At 42.5% G+C, this 19,220-nt stretch overlaps 1 protein-coding gene across 10 annotated transcripts in view; it reads left to right on the top strand.

Annotated features, from left to right (window-relative positions):
• The window catches only part of TEX11 (testis expressed 11), a 285,428-nt gene that overhangs the window by 86,310 nt on the left and 179,898 nt on the right, over positions 1 to 19,220 (top strand). The window lies entirely within an intron of this gene.

The raw sequence follows: 19,220 nt of genomic DNA on the forward strand, positions 1-19,220 counted from the left end.
GTCACTTTGGAGTGACAATACACGTGGGGTTTGCCTCCCCTGCACCCACCTAGACTTCCGCCATGCATGTCAGCCTGACCGACCATGATGCTGTGAGAATACATAGTACATGTGCACTATGTGCAGTGTCCTGTGTAGTGTGCAGGGGGCGCCAGATTCAGGATTTCTGGTGCACGTTCTTCATGAATCTGGTGCCCCCTGCACTGCTTTGACAGACTGCACCAACTTTTTTTGGTGCACTTTTAATATGGGGCATATGACACATTTCTATTGGACTTCTATTGGATCAGTAATGCAGGGACTATTTGAGCACAGCAGGTGGAAGGAGACTCTGAAGGCTGAGCGCTCTGTAGCACTGAGTTGTGCAATAACTGCCGCTGTCAGTGCTGTGCATGTGCCTGGCTAGGCCCCTCCCACATCTGCTTCTGTGTGGAGCAGAATAGAGAAAGAGAGACAAAAACAACAGCGGAGGAGGACGGCGCCTCGCGTAATAACGTAGAGACAAGTGTACCGATAGAGGTGAGAAAAATTGGTTGCTCACCTGGTAACCACTTGGGTACAAGCGGTAATAATCAATATGTGGGAAGGATCCTTGATGGTGTGGAGATTTAAATCTTAGGTTACTGCAGCAACTTTTTGGCGCTCCAAAGCCGGTAGCCAGAGGTACCGTAGAGTAATTGTTACAAATTAGAAAAAAATGGAGGGGGCCGGGATAGTGCGCTTGTAACCAAACAGAAAACTCCAAGTATAGTGATAAACACAATTTTATTGGTAGCAGTGATATCCAGAGGCAACGCGTTTCGGGGAGACCCCTTCGTCAGGCCAAGACTAGCAAAATAGATAAATAAATAAAATAGAATAGATAAAGTACGATAAAAACATATATATATAGAGAATGTAGGTACATAAAAATCTTACAAAAAAGTTGATACTTAGTATAATACAATACGTTTATCGTGAAATTGTATAATTGTATACATGGCGTGAATAACATGAAACATATGCGGAAGGAGTGATGACTTAATTAATGAAGGGTAGAAGATGAAGTAGGACTCTAGTTACATAATAAATTAATTCGTCGATGCATAAAGCGGATTAGTTAGATTTAATTGAATGGTCAAAGGGGAGGGAGAATACCTGGAAAGCATCAGAGGTACAGTGTTGCAATAGTGATTATACCAAATTGAAACAAAAAAGAAAATTGCAGACTTACATGGAGATGTTGGGAGGATGCTTAAACTGAAAGGGGAAACAGAGGGCAAGAGATAAATAAATAAATGAAGGTAAGATCATAAGCCATAGATAGTAGTGAGGAGAGGAATAGAGCCAGTGATACTTACATAATAGCGCTGAGAGAGAGCTCAGGCGGTCAGCTGCTTAAAGCTGGCGCGCGGGGAGTGAGCCTGATATAAGGCTGAGAACGCCGGCGCCTGCGTGTAGAGCGGCGGGCAGAGGGAACCGGCGCATGCGCAATAGCGCCTGTGTGTGGAGCGGTGGCAGTAGATTGTGGCGCACGCGCACTAGGATCGACACTGCGGCGCATCAATGAGAAGTAGTGGGAGCATCGGCAATGCACATATAAGTGAATGGCAGGCCGGGAGGTAAAAGACACTGGCCACCATCGATGTTAGAGTGAGATAATGACTTGAAGTAGTAGGGTGAGGTACTTAAGGGTAAGTATCGGTAAGGGGATAGATCAAGGGATGCATCTGAGTGTTCCAATAATGGGTAATAAGTAAGGAACTAAGGTACAGAGGGGATACATAAAAGGGTACATAAGTGAAGAGAATTATTAATAATGAATAAATAAATAAAGGAACATCAATAATACCATTGAGAAGAATACATAAGAGGAAAGCACGGTTGCACTATATGATGATTTAGACATTATCTTTTGGATAATTTACTAACACGAGATACAAATAGATAAAAATTGAATAAAATTAAAAGTAATAATAAAAAAATGACAATTACACACAGCGATAAAACAATTGAATAATATATAAGCAATTAGCACACAAAATAATACCCAAAATAACAAATGTTATATAATATTGTAAAATGAGGCCATAAATTGTGATGCGAGAGAGATATAACTGAGAGAATAAAAGTGGGAAGGCTGGGGGTATAGTGAAAGTGTGTTTATTATTTAAAAGATATTTTCTAAAGACTCGTTGAGGCCGGCCGGCATGAGACACTGAAGTTTATAGATCCAGTACATTTCGCGTTTCTTTAAGTGTTCAAAACGCTGGGGGGTGGAGGGACTCACATGTTCAATTGGTGTTATGCTGAACTCCCTATAGTTCTGTTTATGGTATAAGGCCGCGTGTCTCGATATACTATGAAGGAGAAAGCCGTTAGTGATGTTACTCCGATGTTTATTCAAGCGTTCTCTTAGTGGTTGAATGGTGCGGCCAATGTACTGTAATTTACAAGTGCATTCAATCAAGTAGATCACGAAGTTAGAGCTACAGTTAAGGAAACTTTTGATTTCAAACATCTCTCCAGTTGTATTGGATTGGAAGGTGGATCTTCTGTGGTGAATGGTTTCGCAGCACTTACAAAGTTTGTGACCACATTTATAACTGCCTAAAACTTTTGGAAAAAATGATAGATCCGATTTGGTTTTCCTGGAGGTGCGTAAACGGCTAGGTGCCAGGATGTTTTTTAGAGAGAGTGGTCGTCGGAAAGTGATAGTAGGATTGGCAGAGATACTATTTTTGAGATATGGGTCGTGGAGTAATAAATTCCAGTGTTTTTTAAGGATATGTTTAATTCTGCCACCATCGTTGGAATAGGTGGTGATAAAATTGGCTTGATTGAAAGTTTCTCCGGTCTTTCTTAAGCTCGGTTTAAGGCATTCGTCTTGGCTTAGAGCGCCTGCCTTAGCGCAGGCGGAGGAGATGAGTGGGGGTGGGTAGCCTTTGGCTTTGAACCTATCTTTTAAGACTGTGCTTTGTGTGATATAGTCATCATTAGTGGTGCAGTTTCGTCTTATTCTTTTGAATTGGCCAAAAGGTATATTTGTTTTCCATTTCTTAAAATGGTTGCTCGTAAAGTCCAAGTAGCTATTACTGTCAACAGATTTAAAAAAGGTTTTGGTAAGAATCTTCTGGTCAACATGATAGACCGTGACATCGAGAAATTCAGCGAAGTTGGGTGTAATGTTGGATGTGAACTGTAGACCCCACTCGTTGGTGTTAAGATCCTCAATGAAATCTAGAGCTTCCTTCTCACTCCCTTTCCAGATTATAAAGATGTCATCTATGTATCGCTTGTAGACAACACATTTGTCATATGATGAATGTGTGTAGATGTTCTGTTCTTCAAACAGACCTACGTATAAGTTCGCGTAGCTGGGAGCGAATTTGCTACCCATCGCTGTACCCCTTTTTTGAATAAAGATCTGATCGTGAAAAGAAAAATAATTATGATGAAGGATAAATGTGATAGCCCTCAAGATGAAGTTACTCTGAATGGTGGACATGCAAGGGTCACGGGCAAGGAATTGTGAAGTGGCATGAACACCAAGGTCGTGGGGAATTACAGTGTATAGGGAAGAGATATCCATAGTAATGAAAAGGTAGGAATCAAACCAGGGGACTGGCAGAACGTGTCGGATTAGATCTGAAGTATCTAAAGTGAAGGAGACCAAGTTCTTGACATATTTTTGTAAAAACAGGTCTACATAGTGGGACAAATTCGCCGTGAGAGAATTGATCCCAGAAATGATGGGGCGTCCAGGTGGGTTGGTGGCGTTTTTGTGAACCTTGGGTAAATAGTAGAAAGTTGCCGTTGACGGTTCTTCAATTCGAAGGTATTGGAGCTCCTTTTTAGAAAGGACTCCTGATACGAAGCCCTCATCCAAAAGTGTATATAGTTGCGACTTGAACAAGTGGGTGGGATTTTTTTCTAGCTTTAAGTAGAAGGCCGTATCTGACAGAAGGCGAAAGGATTCTTTGATATAATCGGATTTATTAAGGAGGACGATCCCACCGCCTTTATCAGCGGGTTTGATAATAATCTCATCGTTAGAAGAGAGTTGTTTTAGTGCCTTCCTTTCTTTGGTTGTGAGATTATTTTTAGAAGTATTTAAATTCTGTGGGTTTTGTGTGCTGGATTTAAGATGCTTAAAGTCGGATGAAACTAACGTATAGAACGTTTCTAAATGGTTACCTTTATGTTGTGTGGGGTAAAAGGTGGACCTTGGTTTAAGATCTGTATGTATAATTGGTGTGGAATTGGATACGGAGGGGTTGATAGTGGTGGTGAATTCTTCGTTACTGTCCTGTTTGGAATTAATTATATTAAAGTGTCTTTTAAGCGTTAATTTACGAATAAATCTGTTCAGGTCCACAAACAGTTCAAAATCGTCTGAAGCTGATGAGGGGCAAAACGAGAGGCCCTTTTCCAGTGTTTTGGTCTCAATTTCATTGAGGACATAATTAGAGAGGTTAAAAATTTTAACTAGATTCACAGGGTTGGCTTTCCGTGTGTCATAAGGTGTTGTGGGGGGAATGCAAATCTCGGGGCCGGATAACTGAGGAGTGGAAGTATTGGGATCGGAGACTACTTCAATCTCTTTAATCTTGGTGTCTCTATTTGTGACTCGTCTCCTGAGGATGGACTGCCGGGATCTACGTTTGCCTCCTCTATTGCCTCTCTTGCGAGATTTTTTCTTTTTACACCTAAGGGAGCTGCCATGTGTACCGTTTCTTTGAGGTTCGGTGTATAATGAAACGTAGGGGTCTTTGTTGTGACTTCTTGAGGAAGTCCTAAAAAAGACGAGCTTGATTCATTGGTGGAGGGAGGATCTTGTGAAGGACCCGTGGGGTGTCCTCTATTATGGGAGGTCACTTGCGGGGTAAAAAATAATATGGCTTCATCTTGTGGGCTGTCAGGTTCCAAACAGCTGTCATGTATAGTGAGAATAGATGCATTAGGTTCTATAAATTTGCCCGAGGGCAAGGTAGGCTTGGGTAGTTCGAAATCGAATGGACTATTGCATGTGGGGTTGTGAGGAACAGCTGTTGACGTGAGTAGAGTGGGATGGGTTTTGGGTCTGGTAGATAGACTTGTACTGACTGGTGGAGCCGAGCCAATGGATGTTTTATTAGAGGTGACAAAGGTACGTCCACGTGTGGTGGATGTAGATGGAGGATTCTTATACTGTGTTTTATGGTGTATTGTGTTGGTCCAATTCTTGATAGTTTGGTTCTTGGCCAGGTTGGTGGAGGGTTGATGTCTAGATGGACGGGTCCCAACAGGGGGGTGTATGTTGGGTCTGATGTTTGTCAAGTTAGTTTTACTGTTTTTTGTCCAGAATTTGATGTTATTAGAGTTGTAGTCTGTACGGTCTCTCTCGAGTTTTCTAGTTTTTCTATTGAGAATATCTTTCTCAAAAGATTCAATCTCGAGATTCAATCCTTTGTTTAGTTTGTGGTATAGTGGATGTTGTTCGTAGGTTTTTAGTTTGGAACAGATGTTATCAATAGTCACAGTGGCAGTATTGGCGAGAGCCGATCTCTTATCGAACAAACATTTGATGAGTGTCAAAGAACAGTCATGAAGTAGTACATCCCAGTTTTTGACAAAGTCTAGATCATTTTTAAAGGCTGGTTCTGGACGGAGCCTTAGTCCCCTTGGAATAATGTTTTCTCGTAGATAGGTTTCTAGAAAGAGTCTATCGAGGTGGTGTTGTGATTCTGTTTTGAGAGATATTTCCAGATCATGGAAAAGATCTGTAATTATCTTTTCATCAGAGACAGAGGGTGTGCCGGTGGAGTTAGTGGTGATTGGCTTATCTGATTTTGAAGTGGCGTAGTCCTTAAATATCCGTTCACGTTCCCGGAGTCTGGCTTCTTTCTGGCTCATGTTGTAGAGATGAACCTATCAGTCAAACTTGTGGAGGTATAGGTAGTTGGGATGGATGATACCAGAGTTGCAGGCAGCCTGGAGATCTCCGTTGAAACTTAACCCGGGTCAGCCAAAAGGCCGCCGGTTAGGCTAGAGAAAGAGAGACAAAAACAACAGCGGAGGAGGACGGCGCCTCGCGTAATAACGTAGAGACAAGTGTACCGATAGAGGTGAGAAAAATTGGTTGCTCACCTGGTAACCACTTGGGTACAAGCGGTAATAATCAATATGTGGGAAGGATCCTTGATGGTGTGGAGATTTAAATCTTAGGTTACTGCAGCAACTTTTTGGCGCTCCAAAGCCGGTAGCCAGAGGTACCGTAGAGTAATTGTTACAAATTAGAAAAAAATGGAGGGGGCCGGGATAGTGCGCTTGTAACCAAACAGAAAACTCCAAGTATAGTGATAAACACAATTTTATTGGTAGCAGTGATATCCAGAGGCAACGCGTTTCGGGGAGACCCCTTCGTCAGGCCAAGACTAGCAAAATAGATAAATAAATAAAATAGAATAGATAAAGTACGATAAAAACATATATATATAGAGAATGTAGGTACATAAAAATCTTACAAAAAAGTTGATACTTAGTATAATACAATACGTTTATCGTGAAATTGTATAATTGTATACATGGCGTGAATAACATGAAACATATGCGGAAGGAGTGATGACTTAATTAATGAAGGGTAGAAGATGAAGTAGGACTCTAGTTACATAATAAATTAATTCGTCGATGCATAAAGCGGATTAGTTAGATTTAATTGAATGGTCAAAGGGGAGGGAGAATACCTGGAAAGCATCAGAGGTACAGTGTTGCAATAGTGATTATACCAAATTGAAACAAAAAAGAAAATTGCAGACTTACATGGAGATGTTGGGAGGATGCTTAAACTGAAAGGGGAAACAGAGGGCAAGAGATAAATAAATAAATGAAGGTAAGATCATAAGCCATAGATAGTAGTGAGGAGAGGAATAGAGCCAGTGATACTTACATAATAGCGCTGAGAGAGAGCTCAGGCGGTCAGCTGCTTAAAGCTGGCGCGCGGGGAGTGAGCCTGATATAAGGCTGAGAACGCCGGCGCCTGCGTGTAGAGCGGCGGGCAGAGGGAACCGGCGCATGCGCAATAGCGCCTGTGTGTGGAGCGGTGGCAGTAGATTGTGGCGCACGCGCACTAGGATCGACACTGCGGCGCATCAATGAGAAGTAGTGGGAGCATCGGCAATGCACATATAAGTGCATTGCCGATGGTGCACATAACATCCTGGCACCTAGCCGTTTACGCACCTCCAGGAAAACCAAATCGGATCTATCATTTTTTCCAAAAGTTTTAGGCAGTTATAAATGTGGTCACAAACTTTGTAAGTGCTGCGAAACCATTCACCACAGAAGATCCACCTTCCAATCCAATACAACTGGAGAGATGTTTGAAATCAAAAGTTTCCTTAACTGTAGCTCTAACTTCGTGATCTACTTGATTGAATGCACTTGTAAATTACAGTACATTGGCCGCACCATTCAACCACTAAGAGAACGCTTGAATAAACATCGGAGTAACATCACTAACGGCTTTCTCCTTCATAGTATATCGAGACACGCGGCCTTATACCATAAACAGAACTATAGGGAGTTCAGCATAACACCAATTGAACATGTGAGTCCCTCCACCCCCCAGCGTTTTGAACACTTAAAGAAACGCGAAATGTACTGGATCTATAAACTTCAGTGTCTCATGCCGGCCGGCCTCAACGAGTCTTTAGAAAATATCTTTTAAATAATAAACACACTTTCACTATACCCCCAGCCTTCCCACTTTTATTCTCTCAGTTATATCTCTCTCGCATCACAATTTATGGCCTCATTTTACAATATTATATAACATTTGTTATTTTGGGTATTATTTTGTGTGCTAATTGCTTATATATTATTCAATTGTTTTATCGCTGTGTGTAATTGTCATTTTTTTATTATTACTTTTAATTTTATTCAATTTTTATCTATTTGTATCTCGTGTTAGTAAATTATCCAAAAGATAATGTCTAAATCATCATATAGTGCAACCGTGCTTTCCTCTTATGTATTCTTCTCAATGGTATTATTGATGTTCCTTTATTTATTTATTCATTATTAATAATTCTCTTCACTTATGTACCCTTTTATGTATCCCCTCTGTACCTTAGTTCCTTACTTATTACCCATTATTGGAACACTCAGATGCATCCCTTGATCTATCCCCTTACCGATACTTACCCTTAAGTACCTCACCCTACTACTTCAAGTCATTATCTCACTCTAACATCGATGGTGGCCAGTGTCTTTTACCTCCCGGCCTGCCATTCACTTATATGTGCATTGCCGATGCTCCCACTACTTCTCATTGATGCGCCGCAGTGTCGATCCTAGTGCGCGTGCGCCACAATCTACTGCCACCGCTCCACACACAGGCGCTATTGCGCATGCGCCGGTTCCCTCTGCCCGCCGCTCTACACGCAGGCGCCGGCGTTCTCAGCCTTATATCAGGCTCACTCCCCGCGCGCCAGCTTTAAGCAGCTGACCGCCTGAGCTCTCTCTCAGCGCTATTATGTAAGTATCACTGGCTCTATTCCTCTCCTCACTACTATCTATGGCTTATGATCTTACCTTCATTTATTTATTTATCTCTTGCCCTCTGTTTCCCCTTTCAGTTTAAGCATCCTCCCAACATCTCCATGTAAGTCTGCAATTTTCTTTTTTGTTTCAATTTGGTATAATCACTATTGCAACACTGTACCTCTGATGCTTTCCAGGTATTCTCCCTCCCCTTTGACCATTCAATTAAATCTAACTAATCCGCTTTATGCATCGACGAATTAATTTATTATGTAACTAGAGTCCTACTTCATCTTCTACCCTTCATTAATTAAGTCATCACTCCTTCCGCATATGTTTCATGTTATTCACGCCATGTATACAATTATACAATTTCACGATAAACGTATTGTATTATACTAAGTATCAACTTTTTTGTAAGATTTTTATGTACCTACATTCTCTATATATATATGTTTTTATCGTACTTTATCTATTCTATTTTATTTATTTATCTATTTTGCTAGTCTTGGCCTGACGAAGGGGTCTCCCCGAAACGCGTTGCCTCTGGATATCACTGCTACCAATAAAATTGTGTTTATCACTATACTTGGAGTTTTCTGTTTGGTTACAAGCGCACTATCCCGGCCCCCTCCATTTTTTTCTAATTTGTAACAATTACTCTACGGTACCTCTGGCTACCGGCTTTGGAGCGCCAAAAAGTTGCTGCAGTAACCTAAGATTTAAATCTCCACACCATCAAGGATCCTTCCCACATATTGATTATTACCGCTTGTACCCAAGTGGTTACCAGGTGAGCAACCAATTTTTCTCACCTCTATCGGTACACTTGTCTCTACGTTATTACGCGAGGCGCCGTCCTCCTCCGCTGTTGTTTTTGTCTCTCTTTCTCTAGCCTAACCGGCGGCCTTTTGGCTGACCCGGGTTAAGTTTCAACGGAGATCTCCAGGCTGCCTGCAACTCTGGTATCATCCATCCCAACTACCTATACCTCCACAAGTTTGACTGATAGGTTCATCTCTACAACATGAGCCAGAAAGAAGCCAGACTCCGGGAACGTGAACGGATATTTAAGGACTACGCCACTTCAAAATCAGATAAGCCAATCACCACTAACTCCACCGGCACACCCTCTGTCTCTGATGAAAAGATAATTACAGATCTTTTCCATGATCTGGAAATATCTCTCAAAACAGAATCACAACACCACCTCGATAGACTCTTTCTAGAAACCTATCTACGAGAAAACATTATTCCAAGGGGACTAAGGCTCCGTCCAGAACCAGCCTTTAAAAATGATCTAGACTTTGTCAAAAACTGGGATGTACTACTTCATGACTGTTCTTTGACACTCATCAAATGTTTGTTCGATAAGAGATCGGCTCTCACCAATACTGCCACTGTGACTATTGATAACATCTGTTCCAAACTAAAAACCTACGAACAACATCCACTATACCACAAACTAAACAAAGGATTGAATCTCGAGATTGAATCTTTTGAGAAAGATATTCTCAATAGAAAAACTAGAAAACTCGAGAGAGACCGTACAGACTACAACTCTAATAACATCAAATTCTGGACAAAAAACAGTAAAACTAACTTGACAAACATCAGACCCAACATACACCCCCCTGTTGGGACCCGTCCATCTAGACATCAACCCTCCACCAACCTGGCCAAGAACCAAACTATCAAGAATTGGACCAACACAATACACCATAAAACACAGTATAAGAATCCTCCATCTACATCCACCACACGTGGACGTACCTTTGTCACCTCTAATAAAACATCCATTGGCTCGGCTCCACCAGTCAGTACAAGTCTATCTACCAGACCCAAAACCCATCCCACTCTACTCACGTCAACAGCTGTTCCTCACAACCCCACATGCAATAGTCCATTCGATTTCGAACTACCCAAGCCTACCTTGCCCTCGGGCAAATTTATAGAACCTAATGCATCTATTCTCACTATACATGACAGCTGTTTGGAACCTGACAGCCCACAAGATGAAGCCATATTATTTTTTACCCCGCAAGTGACCTCCCATAATAGAGGACACCCCACGGGTCCTTCACAAGATCCTCCCTCCACCAATGAATCAAGCTCGTCTTTTTTAGGACTTCCTCAAGAAGTCACAACAAAGACCCCTACGTTTCATTATACACCGAACCTCAAAGAAACGGTACACATGGCAGCTCCCTTAGGTGTAAAAAGAAAAAATCTCGCAAGAGAGGCAATAGAGGAGGCAAACGTAGATCCCGGCAGTCCATCCTCAGGAGACGAGTCACAAATAGAGACACCAAGATTAAAGAGATTGAAGTAGTCTCCGATCCCAATACTTCCACTCCTCAGTTATCCGGCCCCGAGATTTGCATTCCCCCCACAACACCTTATGACACACGGAAAGCCAACCCTGTGAATCTAGTTAAAATTTTTAACCTCTCTAATTATGTCCTCAATGAAATTGAGACCAAAACACTGGAAAAGGGCCTCTCGTTTTGCCCCTCATCAGCTTCAGACGATTTTGAACTGTTTGTGGACCTGAACAGATTTATTCGTAAATTAACGCTTAAAAGACACTTTAATATAATTAATTCCAAACAGGACAGTAACGAAGAATTCACCACCACTATCAACCCCTCCGTATCCAATTCCACACCAATTATACATACAGATCTTAAACCAAGGTCCACCTTTTACCCCACACAACATAAAGGTAACCATTTAGAAACGTTCTATACGTTAGTTTCATCCGACTTTAAGCATCTTAAATCCAGCACACAAAACCCACAGAATTTAAATACTTCTAAAAATAATCTCACAACCAAAGAAAGGAAGGCACTAAAACAACTCTCTTCTAACGATGAGATTATTATCAAACCCGCTGATAAAGGCGGTGGGATCGTCCTCCTTAATAAATCCGATTATATCAAAGAATCCTTTCGCCTTCTGTCAGATACGGCCTTCTACTTAAAGCTAGAAAAAAATCCCACCCACTTGTTCAAGTCGCAACTATATACACTTTTGGATGAGGGCTTCGTATCAGGAGTCCTTTCTAAAAAGGAGCTCCAATACCTTCGAATTGAAGAACCGTCAACGGCAACTTTCTACTATTTACCCAAGGTTCACAAAAACGCCACCAACCCACCTGGACGCCCCATCATTTCTGGGATCAATTCTCTCACGGCGAATTTGTCCCACTATGTAGACCTGTTTTTACAAAAATATGTCAAGAACTTGGTCTCCTTCACTTTAGATACTTCAGATCTAATCCGACACGTTCTGCCAGTCCCCTGGTTTGATTCCTACCTTTTCATTACTATGGATATCTCTTCCCTATACACTGTAATTCCCCACGACCTTGGTGTTCATGCCACTTCACAATTCCTTGCCCGTGACCCTTGCATGTCCACCATTCAGAGTAACTTCATCTTGAGGGCTATCACATTTATCCTTCATCATAATTATTTTTCTTTTCACGATCAGATCTTTATTCAAAAAAGGGGTACAGCGATGGGTAGCAAATTCGCTCCCAGCTACGCGAACTTATACGTAGGTCTGTTTGAAGAACAGAACATCTACACACATTCATCATATGACAAATGTGTTGTCTACAAGCGATACATAGATGACATCTTTATAATCTGGAAAGGGAGTGAGAAGGAAGCTCTAGATTTCATTGAGGATCTTAACACCAACGAGTGGGGTCTACAGTTCACATCCAACATTACACCCAACTTCGCTGAATTTCTCGATGTCACGGTCTATCATGTTGACCAGAAGATTCTTACCAAAACCTTTTTTAAATCTGTTGACAGTAATAGCTACTTGGACTTTACGAGCAACCATTTTAAGAAATGGAAAACAAATATACCTTTTGGCCAATTCAAAAGAATAAGACGAAACTGCACCACTAATGATGACTATATCACACAAAGCACAGTCTTAAAAGATAGGTTCAAAGCCAAAGGCTACCCACCCCCACTCATCTCCTCCGCCTGCGCTAAGGCAGGCGCTCTAAGCCAAGACGAATGCCTTAAACCGAGCTTAAGAAAGACCGGAGAAACTTTCAATCAAGCCAATTTTATCACCACCTATTCCAACGATGGTGGCAGAATTAAACATATCCTTAAAAAACACTGGAATTTATTACTCCACGACCCATATCTCAAAAATAGTATCTCTGCCAATCCTACTATCACTTTCCGACGACCACTCTCTCTAAAAAACATCCTGGCACCTAGCCGTTTACGCACCTCCAGGAAAACCAAATCGGATCTATCATTTTTTCCAAAAGTTTTAGGCAGTTATAAATGTGGTCACAAACTTTGTAAGTGCTGCGAAACCATTCACCACAGAAGATCCACCTTCCAATCCAATACAACTGGAGAGATGTTTGAAATCAAAAGTTTCCTTAACTGTAGCTCTAACTTCGTGATCTACTTGATTGAATGCACTTGTAAATTACAGTACATTGGCCGCACCATTCAACCACTAAGAGAACGCTTGAATAAACATCGGAGTAACATCACTAACGGCTTTCTCCTTCATAGTATATCGAGACACGCGGCCTTATACCATAAACAGAACTATAGGGAGTTCAGCATAACACCAATTGAACATGTGAGTCCCTCCACCCCCCAGCGTTTTGAACACTTAAAGAAACGCGAAATGTACTGGATCTATAAACTTCAGTGTCTCATGCCGGCCGGCCTCAACGAGTCTTTAGAAAATATCTTTTAAATAATAAACACACTTTCACTATACCCCCAGCCTTCCCACTTTTATTCTCTCAGTTATATCTCTCTCGCATCACAATTTATGGCCTCATTTTACAATATTATATAACATTTGTTATTTTGGGTATTATTTTGTGTGCTAATTGCTTATATATTATTCAATTGTTTTATCGCTGTGTGTAATTGTCATTTTTTTATTATTACTTTTAATTTTATTCAATTTTTATCTATTTGTATCTCGTGTTAGTAAATTATCCAAAAGATAATGTCTAAATCATCATATAGTGCAACCGTGCTTTCCTCTTATGTATTCTTCTCAATGGTATTATTGATGTTCCTTTATTTATTTATTCATTATTAATAATTCTCTTCACTTATGTACCCTTTTATGTATCCCCTCTGTACCTTAGTTCCTTACTTATTACCCATTATTGGAACACTCAGATGCATCCCTTGATCTATCCCCTTACCGATACTTACCCTTAAGTACCTCACCCTACTACTTCAAGTCATTATCTCACTCTAACATCGATGGTGGCCAGTGTCTTTTACCTCCCGGCCTGCCATTCACTTATATGTGCATTGCCGATGCTCCCACTACTTCTCATTGATGCGCCGCAGTGTCGATCCTAGTGCGCGTGCGCCACAATCTACTGCCACCGCTCCACACACAGGCGCTATTGCGCATGCGCCGGTTCCCTCTGCCCGCCGCTCTACACGCAGGCGCCGGCGTTCTCAGCCTTATATCAGGCTCACTCCCCGCGCGCCAGCTTTAAGCAGCTGACCGCCTGAGCTCTCTCTCAGCGCTATTATGTAAGTATCACTGGCTCTATTCCTCTCCTCACTACTATCTATGGCTTATGATCTTACCTTCATTTATTTATTTATCTCTTGCCCTCTGTTTCCCCTTTCAGTTTAAGCATCCTCCCAACATCTCCATGTAAGTCTGCAATTTTCTTTTTTGTTTCAATTTGGTATAATCACTATTGCAACACTGTACCTCTGATGCTTTCCAGGTATTCTCCCTCCCCTTTGACCATTCAATTAAATCTAACTAATCCGCTTTATGCATCGACGAATTAATTTATTATGTAACTAGAGTCCTACTTCATCTTCTACCCTTCATTAATTAAGTCATCACTCCTTCCGCATATGTTTCATGTTATTCACGCCATGTATACAATTATACAATTTCACGATAAACGTATTGTATTATACTAAGTATCAACTTTTTTGTAAGATTTTTATGTACCTACATTCTCTATATATATATGTTTTTATCGTACTTTATCTATTCTATTTTATTTATTTATCTATTTTGCTAGTCTTGGCCTGACGAAGGGGTCTCCCCGAAACGCGTTGCCTCTGGATATCACTGCTACCAATAAAATTGTGTTTATCACTATACTTGGAGTTTTCTGTTTGGTTACAAGCGCACTATCCCGGCCCCCTCCATTTTTTTCTAATTTGGAGCAGAATAGAGGCTGAACAAGCATCATAATAACAAATAGAAAGGAATCTTTAATTCCAGGTAACCATTACAAATAGATTTTTGAAATATTTTAACCACTTTGACAGCTTTTTGTAGTCAATTGTTTCGTGGCATAACCCCTTTAAGTACCTCATTGGTTGCAAACATTATGAAGATAAAACCACCTATTTTTTTTTATTTAGCCTTATTTAAAAATATACATTTTGCTTCCAAGCCATCTCTCTATTCTGTATTTCAACTTTACTTGGCCTCTATTCTCTGTTGCATATACCATTTTGCAACTGTATTTAACATCAGTCTAGTTACACTGTTGAGAATGTTCCCTTGCCCGCATCATCCTCCAGCATGACCTGTATAGTGGTGGGTCAATTATGCTAGTCAGAAGTGCCCTGACTGCCATTAGGTACTGGGATGAACTCCAAAGACCGATTGTGAGACCATATGCAGGTGGAGTGGGCCCTGGGTTCCTTCAGATGCATGACAATGCTAGAACTAATGTGGATTTAATATGTATGAAGTTCCTTATGATAAAGGCATTGATGCAATGGACAGAACCTACCCATTCCTTAAACCTGAATCCAATCAAGAACATTTGGGCCTTCTTGGGGCACATTTACTTACCCGGTCTCACGGAGTTCACCAAAAGTGCATTCTTTGACGATAGCTGACGGCACCTTGCGCCTGCCCCCTGCAGCTGCCGGCACTGGGTTTCCGCTCCCCCGCCTGCCGGCCTGCATCGAACGCTGGCCGGCCAACAATATGCTCACGCTCCCCACTACCCGCATACCCCTGCTCCCGCCCCCCAATCCCCGCATAACTCAGTTCCAGGCTTCCCCTCCACTCCCGTCTCAACCCCGCTCTGCTCCTGTGCCCCGCCCCTTCCTCTCAGGGCTCTTGGCTCCCTGCTCCTCCCAGCATTTTATACTACATGGCGGTATGCTGTATGCATTTTATACTACATGGCGGTATGCTGTATGCATTTTATACTACATGGTGATACGCTGTATGCATTTTATACTACATGGCGATACACTGTATGCATTTCATACTACATGACGGCACGCTGTATGCATTTTATACTACACAGCGGTATGCTGGATGCATTTTATACTACATGGTGGTATGCTGGATGCATTTTATACTACATGGCGGCACGCTGGATGCATTTCTTTTTTTTTAATATAATTGTGTTTTTATTAAAAGTTTAACAAACAATGTGATGACACATGTCAGCAAATAAACAGGCAGTATAAGATTTTTTTTTTTTTTTTAAACAATAAATACAAATAAAGAAAGACAGGATTTGTCGGATCTGAGAATACAAGCTTTCAACAATATAAAATGCAAACAGGGTTGGGACCTGAACATACGCAACCAATAACCTCATGTGGTGCCTGAAGTTGTTGGCCTCATAGCTGAGGTATGCAATCAGACTTATCCGCTTTTGTGCTAGCACATTTCTAGCAAAAGTCCTAATACACAAGAAAGGAAAAGAGAACCAGTAGAAGAGACACAGGGACCTCAGTCATACCCACAAGGACAAAAGACAACATATGAATTTCAAGACGGAGCCTCCTCAAACAGTTGGGCACCCACTTCACTCCTCCCCGCGCCCCAACTCCTCCGCCCAGAAGCGATCCCACTGTTCCCACACTTTATCAAAGGCCAAAATACGATTATCCAGGGAGGCAGTTAGGGACTCCATAGTGCGAATACTTCTCACTCTGGAGAGGAGGTCCAGGCGGGAAGGGGGGGCCTTCCTCTTCCAGAATTGCGAAATCAGGCATCTGGCTGCCGTCAGAATGTGTAGGCACATCTTGGTGATTGTCTTGGCCAGGGGCTGGGGAGAAACATTCAGTAGGTAAAATAGAGGGAAAAGTGGGACATCTACCGCTGTGACTGCTTGAATAAGGGCCTGCACCTCTTGCCAGAAGGGCTGTATGAATGGGCAGCTCCAGAAGATGTGCTGAAGGGTCCCACCGGCGAGACCACAGTGCCAGCAAGTATCGGGTTTGTCCGGAAACAGTTTATGTAGCAAGGAGGGTGTATGATACCATTGCATCATTAGCTTGTACTGGTTCTCCTTGTACGTGGCACAACGAGACGTCTCCGCAGCCCTCAGCCAAATCAACTGCCAAGTTTCCTGCGGTATCGCCTCCCCCACTATGGCCTCCCACTTGGTCATGTATGGATGTGAGATCACTTCTTCTGGGTCTGGGTGCAATAACACCATGTAAATATCTGAAATGAGACCAGCCGTGTGAGTAGCGTTTTTACAAATGTGCTCAAATACCGTGGGTATCGAGACCGTTTCAGTGCTCTCCAGGGATTGTAACAAGTGCCTAACCCGCATGTAATATAAGTTGGCGGAGGGCAGAAGATTGAACTTATCTTGCAAGTTCTCAAAGGGTAGAACCTTCCTATCTCGGTAGTCCATAATATCTGCAAATCTGAATAGACCCTTTTCATGCCAGGGCTTGGAATCCTGTGCACTCCCTGAGCATTGCAAGGAAGGAGTATGTAAAAAGGACTGCATTGGGGAACACTGTGACACCAAAGGGAATTTGTTCATACAAGCTTTCCAGACTCTGATTGTGAAAGCAATGGGACCTAGCAAGGAGCTAGGTGTCGGGGGCGGTTTCTTAGACCAGAGGTAGGAGTTGGGATGAAAGGGGGCTAACCACAATTTTTCAATCTCCATCCATTTGGAGAAAGCCCACAAGGTGGACCAAGCCGGAATTCGTCTCAGGTGGGTCGCCCAATAATACTTAATTATGTCTGGGACTGACAAGCCTCCTCTGGACTTATGGGATAGCAAAACTGATTTGGAAATCCTATGTCTCTTTTTGGCCCAAATAAAGTGCAAAATCATCGCCTGCAGAGATCGCAGGACGCTCAACGGAATCGATACCGGTAGAGTCTCGACTCCATAGAGCAGTTTGGGCAAGATGGTCATTTTGACCGCAGCTATCCTACCAAAAAGAGACAGGGGGAGGGAGTTCCACTTATCCGGCAGGGTTCTTATCTCCCGGAAGAGACCAGGGAAATTCTGCGTGTAAAGCGAGCCATAGGAGGGGGTCAGCAGTATCCCAAGGTATTTGATGGCATCTGTTTTCCAGTTATATATGAAGGTCAATTTAAGGTTGTCCACTAGGGGTTGCGGTAGATTAAGCGGCAGGGCCTCCGTCTTGGAGGTGTTGACCTTATAACCGGATAGACGCCCGTACTGTAATAGCCGAGCTTGCAAATTGGGCAGGGAAATGAGGGGTTGGGTTATGGTAAGCAAGATGTCATCTGCAAACAGCGCCAATTTAAATTCTTTATCTCGAAGTGCAATGCCGTGTATGTTGGGATCTTGCCTGATGATGGAGGCCAGGGGCTCTATGCACAGTATAAACAGAAGAGGGGATAGCGGGCAGCCCTGTCGGGTACCATTTCAAATCTGCAGAGGTGGGGAAGAAGCATGCGGGAGCTTAATTTGAGCTGTGGGATTTGAGTATAGCCCTTTCAATGCCTGAAGGAAGGGACCCCGTATGCCTATTTGTTCTAGAACCTGGAACATAAAGGGCCAACTGAGGTGGTCAAACGCCTTCTCAGGGTCCAGGCTCAAAACTAACGCTTGATCACCCCGTTTGTTAACCAAATCAATAAGATCAATCGTTCTTCTGGTGTTGTCAAACCCCGCCGACCAGGGACAAATCCCACCTGATCTTAATGGATCAAATGGGGGATCCACTGGATCAGACGATTGGCCAGTAATTTTGTAAAAATTTTTAGATCCGTGTTTAAAAGTGCTATTGGCCTATAGTTAGCACACTCAGTCGCATCCTTCCCCGGTTTGGGGATGAGGGTGATATACGAATGGGTGAGGGTCTCAGGCAGGGGTTCAGCTTTAAGAAAGGTATTAAATAGCTTCGTCATTCGGGGCAACAACACATCAGAGAAGGTCTGATAGTATAAGTATGTGAGTCCATCCGGCCCAGGAGACTTCCCATTAGGCATTTCCTTTATTACCTCTCCTATTTCATCCGGTGTTAGTTCTGAGTTAAGAGCCCCAACCGCCTCCCGGGACAACCCTGGAAGGGAGCAGGAGTCTAAAAAATCCACCAAAGCTGCATTCCTGTGATTTTCATCTTGGGGCAAGGTGTCTGGCAGGGAGTACAATTTGGTGTTAAAAACGTGGAAGCGGGATGCTATAGCCCTTGGGTCATGTAGTAAGCCCCCAGCCGCGTCCCGTATGACATGGGGTACCTGATGGTCTCTTTTTTCCCTCAACTGTCTCGCCAACAGGGAGTGTGGTTTATTGGCCTGCTCATAATACTTTTGTCTAGTAAACACAAGTAGCTTTTCTACCGCTTGGGTTTGAATTTCCCGGAGCTGCTCCCTCGTCAGCCGGCGTAGGCGACTCTTAGTGGGTTTAGCCAGGAGTGCTGCCTCTTGTTTGCCTATCTCTTTTCGCAGTTCCCCTTCCAGGTGCA

The sequence above is a fragment of the Engystomops pustulosus genome, chromosome 9, assembly GCF_040894005.1.
Source record: "Engystomops pustulosus chromosome 9, aEngPut4.maternal, whole genome shotgun sequence".
In the NCBI taxonomy this organism is placed as follows: domain Eukaryota; kingdom Metazoa; phylum Chordata; class Amphibia; order Anura; family Leptodactylidae; genus Engystomops; species Engystomops pustulosus.